At 42.5% G+C, this 17,021-nt stretch overlaps 1 protein-coding gene across 3 annotated transcripts in view; it reads left to right on the top strand.

The window, feature by feature from the left end:
• Window positions 1-17,021, top strand: part of DACH1 (dachshund family transcription factor 1) — a 399,681-nt gene that overhangs the window by 15,892 nt on the left and 366,768 nt on the right. The gene's annotated exons all lie outside the window — the stretch shown is intronic.

Genomic DNA, 17,021 nt, shown 5'->3' with positions numbered 1-17,021 from the left:
AACTCCCATCACCCCTGTGATAGCCTGATCTCATCAGTTCTCAGAAGCTAAGCAGGGTTGACCCTGGCAAGTATTTGGATGGGAGACCTCCAAGGAATACCAGAGTTGTGACGCAGAGGCAGACAATGGCAAACCGCCTCTGAAAGTCTCTTGCTTTTAAAACCCTACGGGGTTGCCATAAGTCAGCTGTGACTTGATGGCAGAAAAAGAAAAAAGTAAGACGCTAACTACAGTCACTTCTGCAGGGTACTTATGCTTCTTTATTTTAAACACTTCTGTTGTTCCACATCTTATAGGTTACATCTCATGGCAGGGTTGATGGCACAACCTGTCTGCCATGCATGTGCAATGCCATTGCTCAGATGCAAGAACCTGCTCCAGCTCAAAAGGCCCGTTGAAGGCATCTCCGTCAGAGTGCCGCTTCTTGAGATTCAAGTGTTCTTTTTTCTCGTCATCGCAAGATCTGAATACTAATACTGTGCTTGATGCATGGGTTGTGAAGATTAATATCTTATGGTTTCTTGTGTGCTGTATAAGGAGATAGAACAAAAACATTAAATCCCCCCCAGCTTTCAGTTCGGTCATACACCCTGTTATCGCATGAATTTGCATGTGTGGTTTCTGTTCTCATCTTTGTCCTAAGGACACAAGCCTGGATCCTATGACTTCGTTTTGCGAGTGCTTTGCTCTGGCTAAAGTACAGCTTGCTTTTTCTGCTGCTAGTACTTCTGCTTGTGCAAGATGAATGGTTTTCAGTGAGCCCTTGTGCAAATGGGAGTGCTAGTGGCAGAGGAAGTGAGCAGCGCTTTGGCCGGAGTGAAGCAGAACGAAGTCATGGGATTCAAGCCTAGCCTTTTAATTCTTGTGTATCCTGCCTTAGCCTTAGGAATGGGGAAACCAACCCGATTCACCAGATTAGAGTCCACCGCTCTTAACTGCTACACCACACTGGCTCTAACTAGGTTCTGGTGTGACTGCTCTCTACTGCTGAATGGAAAATCTAACATGCTGCCCCATTTCTTGTGTCCAGCAGCAAGACTCCCAGTCTGCCATAGGTAATACATTTATCTTTTGGCTCGTCTCAGGCAAACCAAGCCACGGGTTGGCAGTTGTGAGCACCACAGGAGGCTCATGCACTTCCTCTTTACCCTTCCTGCTCTTCTTCCATTTCTTGTTCTTCACCATGACATCTCAGTTGTCAAACTATGGTTAACTTCTTACCTTTAAGCCATGATTTGAAATGGTTGGCAAACCGTAGTTTAGAGGTTTGAACCATCTTTAGTTTGCCAGTTTTGAAGTCCCGGCAACCTGTCGGGGCGGATCATTCTCATTGAGCGAACTTTGATGCCATCGTCCAAGTTAAGTGGCCCTTAGGCTTCTTAGACTGGAGGAAGTCTGCCTGAACAGTGGTTGGATCCACCCCATGGTTAGCAAAAACTAGGAAGTAGAGGAGGAGATGTGGAGAAGTGGCCACAGACTGTGTGAACCTTGATGTGAGGTTACATCTGAATGGAAACCTTTGTACAACATTCACAGTCATGATGTGAATGTTGTGCAAAAATGTATAGTTGTCTTTGCAGAAAATCATGGCTTTAAATTCCTTAAAAAATCTTTTCTGTGCAAGGCTGGATATTCAGGACATTGGTACGTGTGTGGTTAAAAAAACTGATAAAAGGTTGGGGATATGAGCTTCTGATGCACACAGTATAGGGAGAGTATGACTGGGAGTGGCAGCGCTTCCTGCAAAACTGCTCTTAGCAGCAGCTGCCTCAAAGTAATGGGTTTAGGACAGGGCGTAAAACTTAAAAGGGGGGCGATTGCCTTCTGTTTTTTGTGATTTCAGCTTCTAGTTCAGCTTCTCGTGTATCATCACAGTATGCTACTGAGAGCAATGCAGTTGAGCCTGGGTATGCTCTCTGTAGAACGCAACAGGTGTTAGAGCAGGGGTGACAAACTCATTTGCTACGAGGGCCAGATATGACATAAATGTCACTTGGTCGGGCTGGGCCATGTGTACCATAAAATTTAATGCCAGTTACCGGAGATGCAAAGTTTATAGAAGACACCGGCAAAGCCAATTATTGATATTATGTTTTACTTTATTTATTTTTTACTTAAAATGCAAGCATGCGTAAAACAATAACACTCTTGCAGTGTTTTCTTTTATTTAACAGACTTTAATAATTAACACCTTGGGACTGGGGGAGGTGGCTACCTCGGATGGTGGCTACCTCGGATTCAGCCCTCGTGCCTTATGTTTGACCCCCATGTGTTAGTGTTCGTGAAATGCTTCTAGTTTACATTCCGTTTGTTGGTACATAGATTAAGGTGGGGGGTACTAAAGACGAGAGCAAGAAACACATTCCCCTTTCCTTTTTCTCTTTGGGAAAAGTGTGCTCAAGGCAGAATTGACTACATGTAAGTAAACTGACGAGAGCTGGAAGTGGGCATGACCTTTGGCTGGGTTGTGCCCAGTATAGTTGCGGCCTGCCATCGTTACAGTTCACCATGTACCCATTCCTTCTTCCCCTTGGGTAAGAGGGCATGGAGGAGGGCACAGGCACAACTTGCTTCTCCAGTGCAGTTTTCTTTCTGCTTATATCTCCTGCTTGTAGGGCTGCCAACTTACCTTCTATGGCCGGTGATTTTTGGCCCCTGCTGCTCAAATGAACGGTGTGTGGGGGGAATGAGAAAAACATCACTGACACTCTCTAGGATGTCACCAGTGTCTATCTTAGAACTGGTGTTTAGCCAGAAGTGATGTCAACAACATATTTTTTTCCCCTTGCCCCACCCCAAAAGTTTCCTGGGGGTTCCAGGCATGCCCTGGCAACCTTACTTGGAGGTGGGAGACGCTGGGGTGGTTCCAACCACCCTCCATGTAGCCTTCCTCCGTCCTACGGGGCCTACGTCCAACTTAAGTGGCTCTTTCTCCAACGGAAGAGCCACTTAATTTGGAAGAAGTCTTCAAACTTGACCCAGAAGGAAAGGCAAACTATAAATATTTTAGTAAAAAATCAGCCATGCTCAGTGGAGTGGTAGGATAGAGACTGGATCCACCCTACTGGGAACTGGAGAGATGTATAGTGTAGGTTGGTGGAAGTTTCATGATAGTTTCATTGCTCGCTCTGGTTGTTTGAGTAAAGAAAGACCCCCCTGAAGAAGCATATGCAAAATGCGTAGGGGAAATTTAACCGTTAAACATTTTTCCTTTGCCCCAATTGCTGCTTTTTGTCTCCATTTTGGTGGAAGTTTATTGCTTTTTAAAGCGAAGAGGTTTGCAGGCATGCATCCTGTCCCTCTCTGCAGTTCGTCAGCCTTTGCGCAAGGCTACAGAGGAGTGTCTCCAAGTCTGTTGTGCCAGTGGAAGAGAATATCTGCTTTCTACTGCTTCTGTGCCAATTAGTGAAGGTTGACTGTATACATTTGCAGAGTATCTCAAATATATGTTTGAATTTACACAAGAAGTGAAGAGACACAGCTTGGTTGAGATAAAGAGGCAATATCTCTTGTGCTGGCCACAAGAATCTTTGTCCTACCGACATTTCATTCTGTTCCTTAGACTTATTTAAGTCTAAGTCATGATTATGTTTGCCTTATGAATTCAGCCCTTGAGAGGAAGTCCTGGATTTAAACCACATTTCTGTAGGACTTCTTGCTGTCTGCATTATTGAGACACGTTGGTAATCACCACTTGCCTAGTAAAAATAATTCCAGGTGATTAGAAAGGCAAACTTTTTTGAACTGCAGAGTAGCTGGTCCTTTTCTGGCCATTGATATATCACATGGGATTAACACAGATATATTGGATAACAACTTTGGCGCATTTCGTTGCAATACTGATCAAGAGCTCTTGAAATAAAGATCTGTTAGGGGTTTTTTTTTGCCCCTGAACTGGAAACCAAGTATAAATTGTGTTGTGCTGAGATAGATAAAAAAGTGATAATAGTTGATAATTTTAATAGATACCTTATATAGTAATGTTATAGAATTTTAATTTTAGGATTGTTTATCTCCCCCAACCCCTGGGACAATATGGGTTTTAAACACACACACACAACTTACTAATGCTAGCCTTGTGTGCGTGTTTTATTTGTCTTGAATGCAAGCTCATTTGTAATTTGTAACTGCAGCCTTCTGTGCCCCCAAAACTGTGCTCATGTGGATCAGTAGAGCGAAAGAAACAGTATGGGGTATAAATTAGGAGTTTAACAGGAGGGGAGGAATGCCCAGTAGTCCTTATTCCTTCAACTTTTGGAGGAGGAGGAAGAAGATTTTCTCTACCACTTAAGGAAGAATCAAAGTGGCTTACAATGACCTTCCCTTCCCCTCCCCACAAGACACCCTGTGAAGTAGGTGGGGCTGAAAGAGTGCGACTTGCTCAAGGTCACCCAGCTGGCTTCATGTGGAGGAGTGGGGAAACCATCCCGGTTTACCAGGTTAGAGTTCGCCACTCATGTGGAGGAGCGGGGAATCCAACCCTGTTCTCCAGATTAGAGTCTACCGCTCTTAACCACTATACCACGTTGGCTCTCTGTTGACAATGAGCTGTTACCAATGAGAGGAGACCGTTTAGATCTTGATGGACGGGTAGTCTGACTCTGTATAAGGCAGCTTAATTTAGTAATGCTTTGACTCTAAAAAACAAACAAACAGGACCGTGGTGTACACAGGTTCTTGATATGTACCCAGGTTCTTGTACACAGAAAGTATACACAAGTTCTTGATATTGTATGAGAAGTGGTAGGGTTGCCAACCTCCAGGTGGAGCCTGGAGATCTCTCAGAATTACGGCTGATCTGTAGACTACAGAGATGAGTTCTGCTGGAGAAAATGGTTGCTTTGGAGGGTGGACTCTGTGTCATTATTCTGTACTGAGGTCCCTCCCCTTCCCAAACCCCCACCACCCCCAGGTTCGAACCCCAGATCTCCAGGAATTTCCCAAGCAGGAGTTGGCAACCACTGGAGCTGTACACCCTATTCTAATTTATATATTTGCTGGTGAAGCAAGAGTAGGGTTGTTAACATGCAAATGGTCATGACTTGATTGTTGTGGTAGTTTCCAGAATAGCTTCTGATCTGAAAAATTAGATGAGTTAAAAATTGTTTTCTCTATAACTTGCCTAAGTAAGTATCTTAAGATGTTTGTCGAACTGAAAAGAAGGTTTATGGGTGTTTAAAGCATCATGACATGACAACAGTGGATTCTGATCTGGAGAACCGGGTTTGATTCCCCACTCCTCCACATGAGCGGCGGAGGCTAATCTGGTGAACCTGGTTGGTTTCCCTACTCCTACACATGAAGCCAGCTGGGTGACCTTGGGCTAGTCATACTCTCTCAGCCCCACCTATCTCACAGGGTGTCTGTTATGGGGAGGGAGAGGGAAGGCGATTGTAAGCCGGTTTGATTCTTCCTGAAGTGGTAGAGATAGTCGGCATATAAAAACCAACTCCAACTCCTCCTTCTCCTCCTCCTCCTTCTAACTTCAGGCATGCCTTCCCCCTGAATTTAGATTGGAAGCACACTTTACTTTTACTCCTGAGAAGATTTTCTTTTCAAGCATGCAAGAGTAAGAACGATTTGTCTTCAGAGGAGTCCTCTCCCATATCTGTGATTCTGTGTGAGTTGCTGATCTGGGCGTGCTTTCTGATTGGAAAGAAAGAGCCCTAGAGGAGTCACAGCGGCTTGTGAAGACACTCAATGGGCAGCCTTCTCAGACAGGGACCGGGTGCCAACTTATGAGCATCAGCTATGATCGAATGAACGGATCACACCAGATACTTGCCTTAATGGAGGGTGACTGGCAGAAAGCAAGGCCAGAACTGTGAATAATGCAGAGGTGCATCGTGCATTCTCTTCCTGTGTCAGTAGAAATTTTAGGCCATTGGAAAACTTTGTTTTGTGTAGCATAGTGTGTGTATGCTTCGTGACTCATTTAGGATATGAAGCTGCAGGAAAATGTTCCAAAGAGGTATTGTTAAGTCACTGTGAATCAAACCCATACTTCTGTGCTGTGGATAAGGAACAATGAGACATAGGGCACTTATAGGATCATTGTAGATTGTTTAATTTATGGTAAGTTAGATGAACCTGGTGAATTTTGTGCCTTATTTTTGGGGTGAGGTAGAGAGTGGGGAGGATTTTTTTTTCCGGGGGGGGGGGGCATGACAGTGAGGCTGTTTGTTTTCGACAAAAGTTGTTTGTGATTTCAGGTACTCATGGGAAATCTCTTGATCAGATTCACATCTGTTCCTGTCAAAGTGGGTGCTAAGATACCGGTCACCCAGCAACCATGTCCAAGAGGGAATTGGGCCGATAATAACTTCAAAAAGGAATGACAGATGCTAGATTAGGATGAAAGACAAAACGCATGAAAAATGAGCTTGTTAGAATAAAAAATTTGTTCAAGCACCTTCATGCAAATTAAGTGAATATTGAACATTTGCATGCAGCAATTCCTACTTTTCTGTTGATGAGAAATAAAGAAGGTGGATATGTAAAACTCAAGCGTGCAGTTTTTTAATGCCAATTATCAAAAGAAGGCTGTACTTTTCTGGGAACCCCTTCCAGATTATACACCTAATCTACAACCTGCATAAAATCCCATTACTTTCATAAGGGATATGAATCTTTTGAAGGGACGTCATATTGATTTTTAATAGCAAAACAAACAAGCAGTCCTATTTTAATTAAAATACTTAAGGTTAGGCTCTGGCTCAATGGATGCTCTCCTTGGATGCAGTTGCTGTAACAAGCATCAGTAAAAGACCACAGAAGCTCAGCAGAATCCCAATTCCATGGTTTCCCATCGAATCGTCAAACAATTTGCTCTTTAAAAGAAAATCAGTATCGGTTAAAACGAAAATCAGTCACTTCTCCCTGATCTGTGTTTTAAGAGAGATCTTTTTTTGTGTGTGTTGAAAACTAGCAGTGTTATTATTGAAACATCCACATAACAATCAGAATTTGGAAGCGGGCTGATAAAGCGTCCTGATTGAGAGAGAATTCCGTGTCTTGGTTTAGCAATGTCTAATGTGGTCACGTACAGAAATTGATTTTCTTCAGAAATTAATTAATTTTTCATATCGCCCTAAGCTGCAGTTAAAAAGAGTGCATACTTGTCTGTTTTTTCCAGAAATATTGCCTAATCATATTAATACCATTGCCCCAAGGATGAAAAGATAATTGTACAAATGCATTTGGAAATATGTATCACTGAGTATTTATGATTAAATTATGCAAATGACCCAGCTCTCATCCTTTCCAGACCCAGATTGTCTAATTAGGATTGATATGCTGAATAGATGTTCCAGAATTTGAATACAAGCATGTCCAAAGAGCAGAAAATTGGAAATGACAAGGCTGAAACGTTGAGGAAAGTGTCTTTTCCTTTTATACTTTACTAATGTGGTGTTAGCGGTTGCAGTCTTTCCTTTGGCTATATTCTGTGACTCATCTGTCCTACAAGGAAGAAGTCAGCAAGAAAATCCAACTTTCTCAAATAACACTATTGAAAAAATAATAGACCGTGCTCTTCTTTTTCCCTGATGTTAAAACATAATAAAATACCTTTGATATATGTTGCTCATTACAAATATAGGCCTTTCTCAATATCACTGAATGGTCTATTTTTATTCCATAACATCCTTTAATATATCGGCGATAGCTACAGTTTCAGTATTTGTTTCTAAGAGAATTTTTTCTCTCCACAAATTACTGGCATCGTTCAAAATGGCAATTGCATAGTGTAACTTCCTTTTCGGGTTTTTTTTTTTTAAAGGTGTGCTTGTGTGTGTTGTGGGGGGGTCAGAAGCCATTGGTTTTATAAAATGATTGCAAACAATTCCCATAATCCTTAATTGTCTGTGGATCCCCCCCCCCTTGCTGTTATAAAGTTCAACGTCAGGGAAGGCGCAGGGGTTTTTAACAGCGAGTGAACTGGCAGTGTTTAAAGCCTTGGTTAGCAGCGGGAGCCGTTCCATCTGAACTCTGTATGTTTTGTTCCCCCATCTGTGGGATGATGGATTGCTATGTTTAATACATTTCAGCTTTTGTCTGTCTTAGTGTGGATAGACAGCATTATCAATGATTTCAGTGGTGATTAGAGCTCCGTCACTGCCTGTTCCAATTGGCCCGATAGTCCCCCTGGAGTGTTTGATGTAATAACTTACCCTACTATTGTATCGTTTTAGCTCAAACATCAAAGGCTAGTTCCATATATATATATTTTAAATGCAATGTATGAAATCTGCCTAGAACAATTAAGGTGGCAAAAAATTATGCAAGGGTAACGTTTCAGAATATTTCTGGGTCTTTAGTCTAAATATCGTTTTTGGCCGCTAGGAGTAAAGAGAGGAGGGAAAAACCCGCCTCCTTGTTGTAGAGAAGCATTTTGTAACAGGGAGGACATTCCATTGGGTGCAGTACCATCATTTATGTGCCTGTCTGCATGGCAGCATTTTAGCTACAAGTGATGCGGTTGGAGTGCTATGCAAGGGTCGTATTAAAGCAATAAAATCGGACATGACATGTGTCACGAGGAGGGTTTTCTGAGCCCTGGGTGCATTTGTGATTCAGAAGCCTAAGAGCTGAAAGGTTCCAGCCACCAGAGAAGTTGCTATGTACTAGCAACACATGCCCTAGAGTGTTTTCATTATAATTTTTAAACTGTACAGTGGACATTTCGATTTGATTTCCCCCCCAATGTGTAAAGAAAATAGACGCCAAAACCTTTCGCTAAATATGTTTTTTTTAGAATATTAAGTATTCTGAAACATTGCGCCGAAAAAATTAAAATTTCAAATGGATTGTAACTTGCAACGTACTTGGCTTCCAAGGATGGTTTGACCCAGTTTTGTTTGTGTTGGATCATTGCCTGATGTGGCTTTTCCTGTGTTTGAGCTGGATGGGGAAGGAAAGCTCAGGAAGATATTTATTGTATGCTCTTAAGTTTTGCTTGGGATTTTTAGTGTTTGTAAACCATGTGATCAGAAATGACTGTTTGTTGGAATTATTGTTATTTGTCTGTATTTTAACGATGCTGGTCGTTCTCCGTGATAATAAATACATACCTACTGCTCAGGAAGACGTTTCTCGTTCATAAAAGGTTACCAATCCAAAACCAGGAGCAAGAACGAAGAGCGAATGAAAAGTCAGTTGGGTGAATTGTGTGTAATCATGATGGGTTTTTACTCATCCTGCAGTTGATATTTGTGCGGCCGCTGCCCAGGATTTTATTTATTTATCCAGGCTGTCTTGGTTCTGCTTGAAGGCTGTGCTTCGATCTGTGACTTCTGAAGTCCCAGCTCCATAGCACACTTACTATTCTATTCTTCCTCCTTCAAAGAGGATCTAGGCCATGACAGTCCTCATAAGCAAGAAAACTCATGCTAATTAAAAAACGAGTTTAATTCGGGGAGGGAAAGTTGGCAGTATGCCTGGGAAAGAGGTCTTTATTTTTTCACACTCACCGTTTTTAATCTTCTGCTCTGTTGCATGGCATCTTCATGTTAAAGTGTTTGTTTTAAGTTGCCGTGATGGGTAGGCAGCTTTCTCAGCTTGATTTAGAAGTGCTCATGGCATGTATAAGGGATCACAGGAACTTTATGAACCAATCTTATCGTTCAAGAAGAAGAAGAGTCAGTTTCTATTCCCTGCTTTTCTCTACTTTTAAGGAATCTCAAAGCAGCTTACAACCGCCTTCCCTTCTCCTCCCCACAACCAACACCGTGTGAGGTAGGTGGGGCTGAGATAATTTGGAGAGAGCTGTGACTAGCCCAAGATCACCCAGCAGGCTTCATGTGTAGGAGTGGGGGAATTAACCCAGTTCTCCAGATTAGAGTCTGCCGCTCTTAACCACTCACTTTGCCACTCTAGAAGGTATGCATTTGCAATCCTGTTTTTGGTCGAAATGACCTGGTATGAGTGTTGTGGTCTTCATATTAACTTAATACAAATAGCTATTTATCTATATAACATTTTGAAAAGATGTATAAAACAAGAAATAGTGGAAAAAATAAGGGGCAAAGGGAACTTTTTCCTCATTTCCTTATCTACTCAGGATGATATTCAGGCTGCATTTTCACCAAACTGATATACACTATGAGAATAATATTGGTCAGTGGTTTCAAATGTGTATTTTCATCAAGATTAATGGAACATTTTAGAAGAAGAGTTGGTTTTTATACTCTGCTTTTCTCTACCTCTAAGGAGAATCAAACCGGTTTACAATCGCCTTCCCTTCCCCTCCCCAGAACAGACACCTTGTGAGGTAGGTTGGGTTGAGAGAGTTTGGAGAGAACTCAGCTGGTCACCCAGCTGGCTTCATGTGGAGGAGTGGGGAATCGAATCCAATTCTCCAGATTAATGTCCATCAATCATGTGGAGGAGAGGGAAATCAAACCCGGTTCTCCAGATTAGAGTCCACTGCTCTCAACCACTACACAACACCGGCTCTCATATCTTGGTTCATATTGGTTTTTCGTTGCCAAAACTCCTCCAGGACAACTCTTTCTCTCAGACTGTTCCTTCCTCCAATGGTTCTTCCTTCCATCCTTCCAGGATGGTGCTGCTGCAGTCGTCTTGTTTGTGGCTTCCTAGAGGCACCTGGTTGGCCACTGTGTGAACAGACTGCTGGACTTGAAGGACCTTGGTCTGATCCAGCAGGGCCTTTCTTATGTTCTTATTTGACCCCACAGGGCTTGTAGCTCTTAAGGCACGAGGGAGATAGATAGAACTGCATGGTGTAGCTTGATATACAGCTTGTATCGATACCTTGGACTGCCATAAAAAAACAAATCAGTGGGTTACAGATCAAATCAAACCTGAACTGACACTAGAAGCTAAAATGACTAAACTGAGGCTATCGTATTTTGGTCACATTATGAGAAAACAAGAGTCACTGGAAAAGATAGTCATGCTAGGAAAGGTTGAGGACAGCAGGAAAAGAGGAAAACCCAGCAAGAGGCGGATTGACTCAATAAAGGAAGCTACAGCCCTCAGTTTGCAAGATCTGAGCAAGGCTGTCCAAGATTTTGGAGGACTTTGATTCATAGGGTAGCCAGGAGTCGGAAGCGACTTGATGGCACTTAACACACACACACAAATGGATATCTACCAAAAGTCAATCGTTGGGGATTACTGGTGACGTGGCAGCGTGAACGGTGGAAGGGTAGTGGTGGTGGAAAATGCCATGAAGTCACAACTGATTAATGGTGACCCTGTAGAGTTATCAGGGCAAGATATGAACAGAGATTGTTTGCCATTGCCTGCCTATGCATAGCAACACGGGGCTTCCTTGGTGGTCTTCCATCCAAGTACTTATCAGGGCTGACCATTATTCTCTTCCAAGATATGATGAGATCAGGCTAGCCTGGCCGTCCAGGTCACGGTAAATGGAAGGGCATGTTTACATTAATCATGTCACTTAAGTGCTGGGTATTAAACACATAGAAAAAAATAGCCCATGCCATCAATGTGTATTATTGGTGTGGATGGTAAAAAATACTGGATTTTTTGTGTTTATAAAACTCAAATACTAATTTTATAGATCAAACCATAGTCTGCTTTACCAAATGAATGGATATTTTATTTTATTCCTCATACTTTCAGTTGCCATGTGCATTCTCAGCAAGTACCAATTTAGCCAGGGAGAGTTATCATTGTGTGTGTGTGGGGGAATTCCACATCCCTTGAAATTCTTGCCAAGGTTACAGCCTTCCTAACAACAGCAAGGTTGCTATTAGTGATGGTCTATAATGGTCTTTGCTGTTATTTTAACGTTGGCCCAACTTTTTCTCCGCTTTAAAAAAAATAGTGGTAAAATACTAGTGCTACACGATGGCAGAATGCCGACTTTTAACAGCTCGCCAGAGGGCCAGAGCGTGCAAAACTAGTTTTGGAAAGCGCCATCGGTGCTGGACTGGCATTATGGTTTCCATTTTGCTAATCCTCTTGGCATGTAGCAATTATCACCTAGCGCATAGGTGTTAAACTCTGAATTTAAAAGGGATTAGCACTTTCCAACCCTTTCAGTGGTTAAGGGCTTGGACACGGGTTGTTGGTTTCGAGCGGGCTTCCTTTAGGGTCTAATGAAGAAGTAACTTTTACTCTTCTTCCTTAGGCTGGAGATAGACAAGACAACTTAGTTCGAGAGGCTCCGCTTGACGCACTGCGTTTTCGTGCACATTTTTCTCCCACCGTTGCTTTGGGCTGAACAGATGCTGCAGGTTTTTTAAAAACCACACAGACTCCTATGAAACTTGTTTTGGCGGAGTGGAATGGGTACAAGTTGAACAATGATCCATCTCTAAAACTGCCTCCAGCTTTCTGAAAAATGGACTATCTCCGGCATAAGAGGGGTTCTCCTGAAACAGGTGTTTTAGAAGTAAAATATTAGGATTCAAAAGCCACTAATAACTCTTCTAGCTTTTAAGGGTTATAATCTTGTTTCAGAATGTACGAAGGCGTTTTGGGGAGTAATCCTAAACAGGTCTACTCAGAAGTAAGTCCCTTTTTATTCCACGGGGCTTACTTCCGGAACAGTGTTCTTAAAATTGTAGCTTTTGTGGCGTACTCCTCAAGATCATACATAGTATTTATTCTCTGAAAGAAAAAGGCCTTCATGGCTTGGGACCTGGTTATCTGAAGGACTGTCTTCTCCCATATGTTCCTGCCTAGGAATTAAGATCACAGGGAGAGCCCCCCCCCCCCGATTGTCCCATCAATCAGAGAAGCTCATTTGGTGGGTACTCAAGAGAGGGCCTTTTCAGTGGCAGCCCCAAGATTATGGAACAACCTCCCCAGGGAGGTGCCCCTTGTCCCCCTCACTTTTGATCTTTATCAGGCTGTTGAAGACAGTTTTATTCAGTTATTATGCATTTGGTTCAGTTAAGTAGCAGTCCCTGAATAGTGATTTAAAGTTTTGGTTTTATTGTTTTTTTTAATATATTTTATTCTTGTTTGTAAGATTGCTTGAGCTCCATAAGGAAGAGTGGGGGCTAATAAATGTTTTCCTAAAAAATGGAAATCCTTACCTCCAAATGGCTTTTAATAGATCGGGTAAAATTTATAGGTATGCTTAAGGGTTTTTTTTTTTTTTTGCAGCAGAGGTAAAGCCAGATATATGGGGGCATTTCTTTATAGAAAAAATAATGCAAAGTTGAGTTAAAATGAACCTCTCCCCTTGTATTACCACTGCTTCCGTTTGCAGACTTTGCATTTTGTAAAAAAAAAAAAAAACAATAAAAAATATGCAGAACTATAAGTCACCTGTTGTTGCGGGTAAACTTTCCCATTGTACTATGTTCCTTTCTTATTGCAAATCATTACTTTGAAACAGCTTTTAATAGACTGGGTAAAATGTATAGGTATAGAGAGCCAGCGTGGCGTAGTGGTTAAGAGCGGTGGTTTGGAGCGATGGAGTCTGATCTGGAGAACTGGGTTTGATTCCCACTCCTCCACATGAGCGGTGGAGGCTAATCTGGTGAACCAGGTTGGTTTCCCCACTCCTACACATGAAGCCAGCTGGGTGACCTTGGGTTAGTCACAGCTCTCTTAGAGCTCTCTCAGCCCCACCCACCTCACAGGGTGTCTGTTGTGGGGAGGGGAAGGGAAGGTGATTGTAAGCCGGTTTGATTCTTCCTTAAGTGGTAGAGAAAGTCGGCATATAAAAACCAACTCTACTTCTTCTTTTTTTTTGCAACAGAGGTAAAGCCAGATATACGGGGGCATTTCTTCATAGAAAAAAATGATGCAAAGGAAAGAATTAAAAAGACCATCTCCCCTTGTATTGCAGACTTTGCATTTTGTAGAGAGAAAAAACCTATAAAAGATTTGGAGAACTACATGTCACCTGTTGTTGAATATAGTTCTGAGTTGTAAAGATGATGTTCAGAATTATGAGATGTCCTCTAAGCACTGCACTCAGAATTATTGACTGGCTTTGTATGTTCTTTAACATCACTATCCTACCCAGTGGTCTAGGAGCAGGTATGCATGGCCAGATGCAAAAAATAGGACAAGGCTCTTTTAATACTCTAATATTAGAAGAAGAAATTTGGCAACTACAGAAACAAAATTAGGGTCTACTTTTGTGTTTATGTAGAAGAGGGAATTCTAATATGTATGCGTCTCGGTCTCTTTTGCATATGAACACCCCAAAAGTAGTAGCCACCCCGAGTACTTATTTTACTCTGTCTCATGACTTGTTCAAGAACCCAGAATGATTAAATGAAGTTTTGCCTTGGATTTAAACCTAGCTTATCCTTATTTGGCATAAACGTAAATACTGAGGCTTAGTTTGAAAAAGGAACAGCATGTTTTATGAAATGCCTTCAGGTGACCTTTCTTTTTGTCCTACATAAAAATACAGGGTGTTTTTTTCTTAATGCTTGAAATTGCTTGCTGGTATAGAGCGATAGCCATTTTAAATTTTAAAGCAACTAAGAGGTTAAACATTCTGAAAACTTAGGACCTTGTTAGAATGAGTATTCTCAATATTTAATGAATTACTAAAATATTAATTCATTTAGTGCATCTTTGGTGTTAATGGTTTGTAGATTTTTATGGGGCGTCTTCAGCTGCGCGCTAGTTAACAGCTTAATTTTCCCAAATAAAGATGAGAATATTATATCCCGTTAAAAGTCCACTGCGGAAAAGAAAAGTGCTTTCTATTGTTGAAAGTGACATTAATCTAGTATTTATAGTGCATGCTTAGAATATAGTATTTATGTAGGTAGAAATTCAACAATGGGCTTGAAGCCAACTGTCATGGAAAGATTTAGAGATTTGGTTTGTAGGAGCTGAAGCATAGCTGTCCTTCCCAGATAGCTTGTGTTGCTGGGGCTTGCAGAGTTTGACATCTCCTTCCCCCCACCCCTGGCACACCATTTTTCTTTTTTGCAATTTGATTTCATCATCTTCCTGGTAGATAAGGAGTCTTACGTTGTAGAGATACTTCTCAGAGAAAAACGTTGGCTGAGGAATATAGAGAATTTCATTTGAGATGCCGTGCCTTTTTTATTATTGAATTGTTTGTGGTCTCTGCAGCATAATGGATCCTGATTCCCAAGAACGGCAGTCCCTCTTTTGTCAGCAGGATTTATGAGGACGTCTTGTGGTTTTTGTAAATTATGTAACACTCATTGTCCCTCCTTTGTTATACTGTGAAAATTAGTGGGTTGCTTTAATTATTTGATGGATTCTTATTCTCTCCCACTCCCTGCCTGGTATTTGTTTTTCAGAAGAGCTTGATTTCTGCAAATCATTAGGAGAAATAAATTTAGAAAGACCCCCCCCCCTTTTTAAATAACTTTTTTTTTTTAATCCCAGAAAGGTTAGGTAAAATTGAAATGCTTTTTAAAACATTCTGGAAGCAGTAATGTGTGTGCCTTTTAGGTCAGGGGTGTCAAACATAAGGCACGCGGCCCCGATCCGGCCCCTTGAGAGCTCTTATCCGACCCGCGAGCAAGCCGAGGCAGCCACCCCCCCACTCTCAACCTGGGCTGGCGAGGCAAGACCCGGCCTGACCAAGCGGTATTTACTGTATGTCCTATCCAACAATAGCAACAAACCTATTTTTTCCCCTTTATGTGTAGTATCAAGGGAGAAGTAGCCAATCACACAACTTTCATTTATCTTTGAATTTTGGTGGCACAGATATATATGTACCTTTCGTTACTGATTTGAAACATTTACAACCAATGCATTTTAATGGCTGATCTTGTTCAATACGCTTTGAGAGCAATCCTGAGGGGCGCTTGTAGTGCAGCGGCCAGCCACGGCGTAACCGTGGCCGTGCTAGTCTGTTCCTTAAAAGGTTTGGTTCAGTAATGGCCACCAGGAAAAAGAGTTGGTAGCTGGGTTTCAGTGGCTCCAAGTGCATCAGTGTCCCCAGCAACTGCCCCGCGGCGTTCCTGGGAGGTGTTGTGGCGAGGTGGCAGGGCTGTGAAAGTCAGAGCAGCCAGAAGCAAACGGGGGCTGCCTGGCATGCGGGCTGAGTGGAGCACCCGTCAGAGCCCAGGAGCACAAAGAGGCACGGCCAGGCATACCGGCTCCATGACGTTGCTCTCCCAATTGGGCAAAGTACTCTCCCAGTATGCTAATTCCGCTCAATGTGCTTTTCCCACCACCAAGGTGCCTCAGCTCTCATTCTAAGTTGGCATGGCATGGTGCCGTCAGACAGTGTCTTTTGCCACCTGCCCTACCTCATGAGTTGTAGAGCGTCCAGGCTGGTGTTTTTGTTGGGTTGGGGGGTGATTGGGTGCTGGGAAGGGGGCTTGGCTGCCACAGCAGAGGGAGGTGCATAATTGCAGAGGGAGGTGCATAATTGCAGAGGGAGGTGCATAATTGCGCCCTTAGTTGGTATCCAGAGCTGCTTAGGGACTCATGGGCATGACTGTGGCAGTTTCGCCTTTTTTTGCCTTGTGTGAGCTGCACCACCTTTTTCCTTGGCATAACTTTGTGCCTCTGTTGGGGCGTTCCTGGGCTTAAAAGCATTGGGGAGTGGATTAACTGCAGCCACACCCCGTGATCTGCCCACAACAACAGCGCAAAGCTCTGTGCCTGAGTTACGCCGTTGTGTAGCCGCACACTGGTTCTGGCACCCAAGAGAGACACTGGGGCCCTATGCCAGCATAACTGACCCTTATGCCTGCATGTCTCCAAGGTACGCTGGTGTAAGGGTGAGTCATCTCCCTAAGCCCATTTGCCCCCCCTTAAGATTGCGCTGTTTGTTCGAAGCCATGATTCTAATTGAAATACTTTGAATATTGATCAGACAGTTCTGTTTTTACATAAAAGATGAACGTGAAATCCTTTCTGTAGACATTTGTTTAACTCTATATGATATTCCCAGCATACTTTTGGGCATGCACTGTGACAATTTTCCCATCATGTAGCTGAATTGTCTATTTGATTTACTAATTTTCCTGAATGAATTGATGTTATTTGGTCTATTCTCAGGCATGTTTTATAGCTTGATGACATTCCCATTTTTCTTTTAATCAATTGCTTTCCCTGTT

Source organism: Euleptes europaea, chromosome 16 (genome assembly GCF_029931775.1).
Source record: "Euleptes europaea isolate rEulEur1 chromosome 16, rEulEur1.hap1, whole genome shotgun sequence".
Lineage (NCBI taxonomy): Eukaryota > Metazoa > Chordata > Lepidosauria > Squamata > Sphaerodactylidae > Euleptes > Euleptes europaea.
This window is presented reverse-complemented; position numbering and strand designations above follow the sequence as displayed.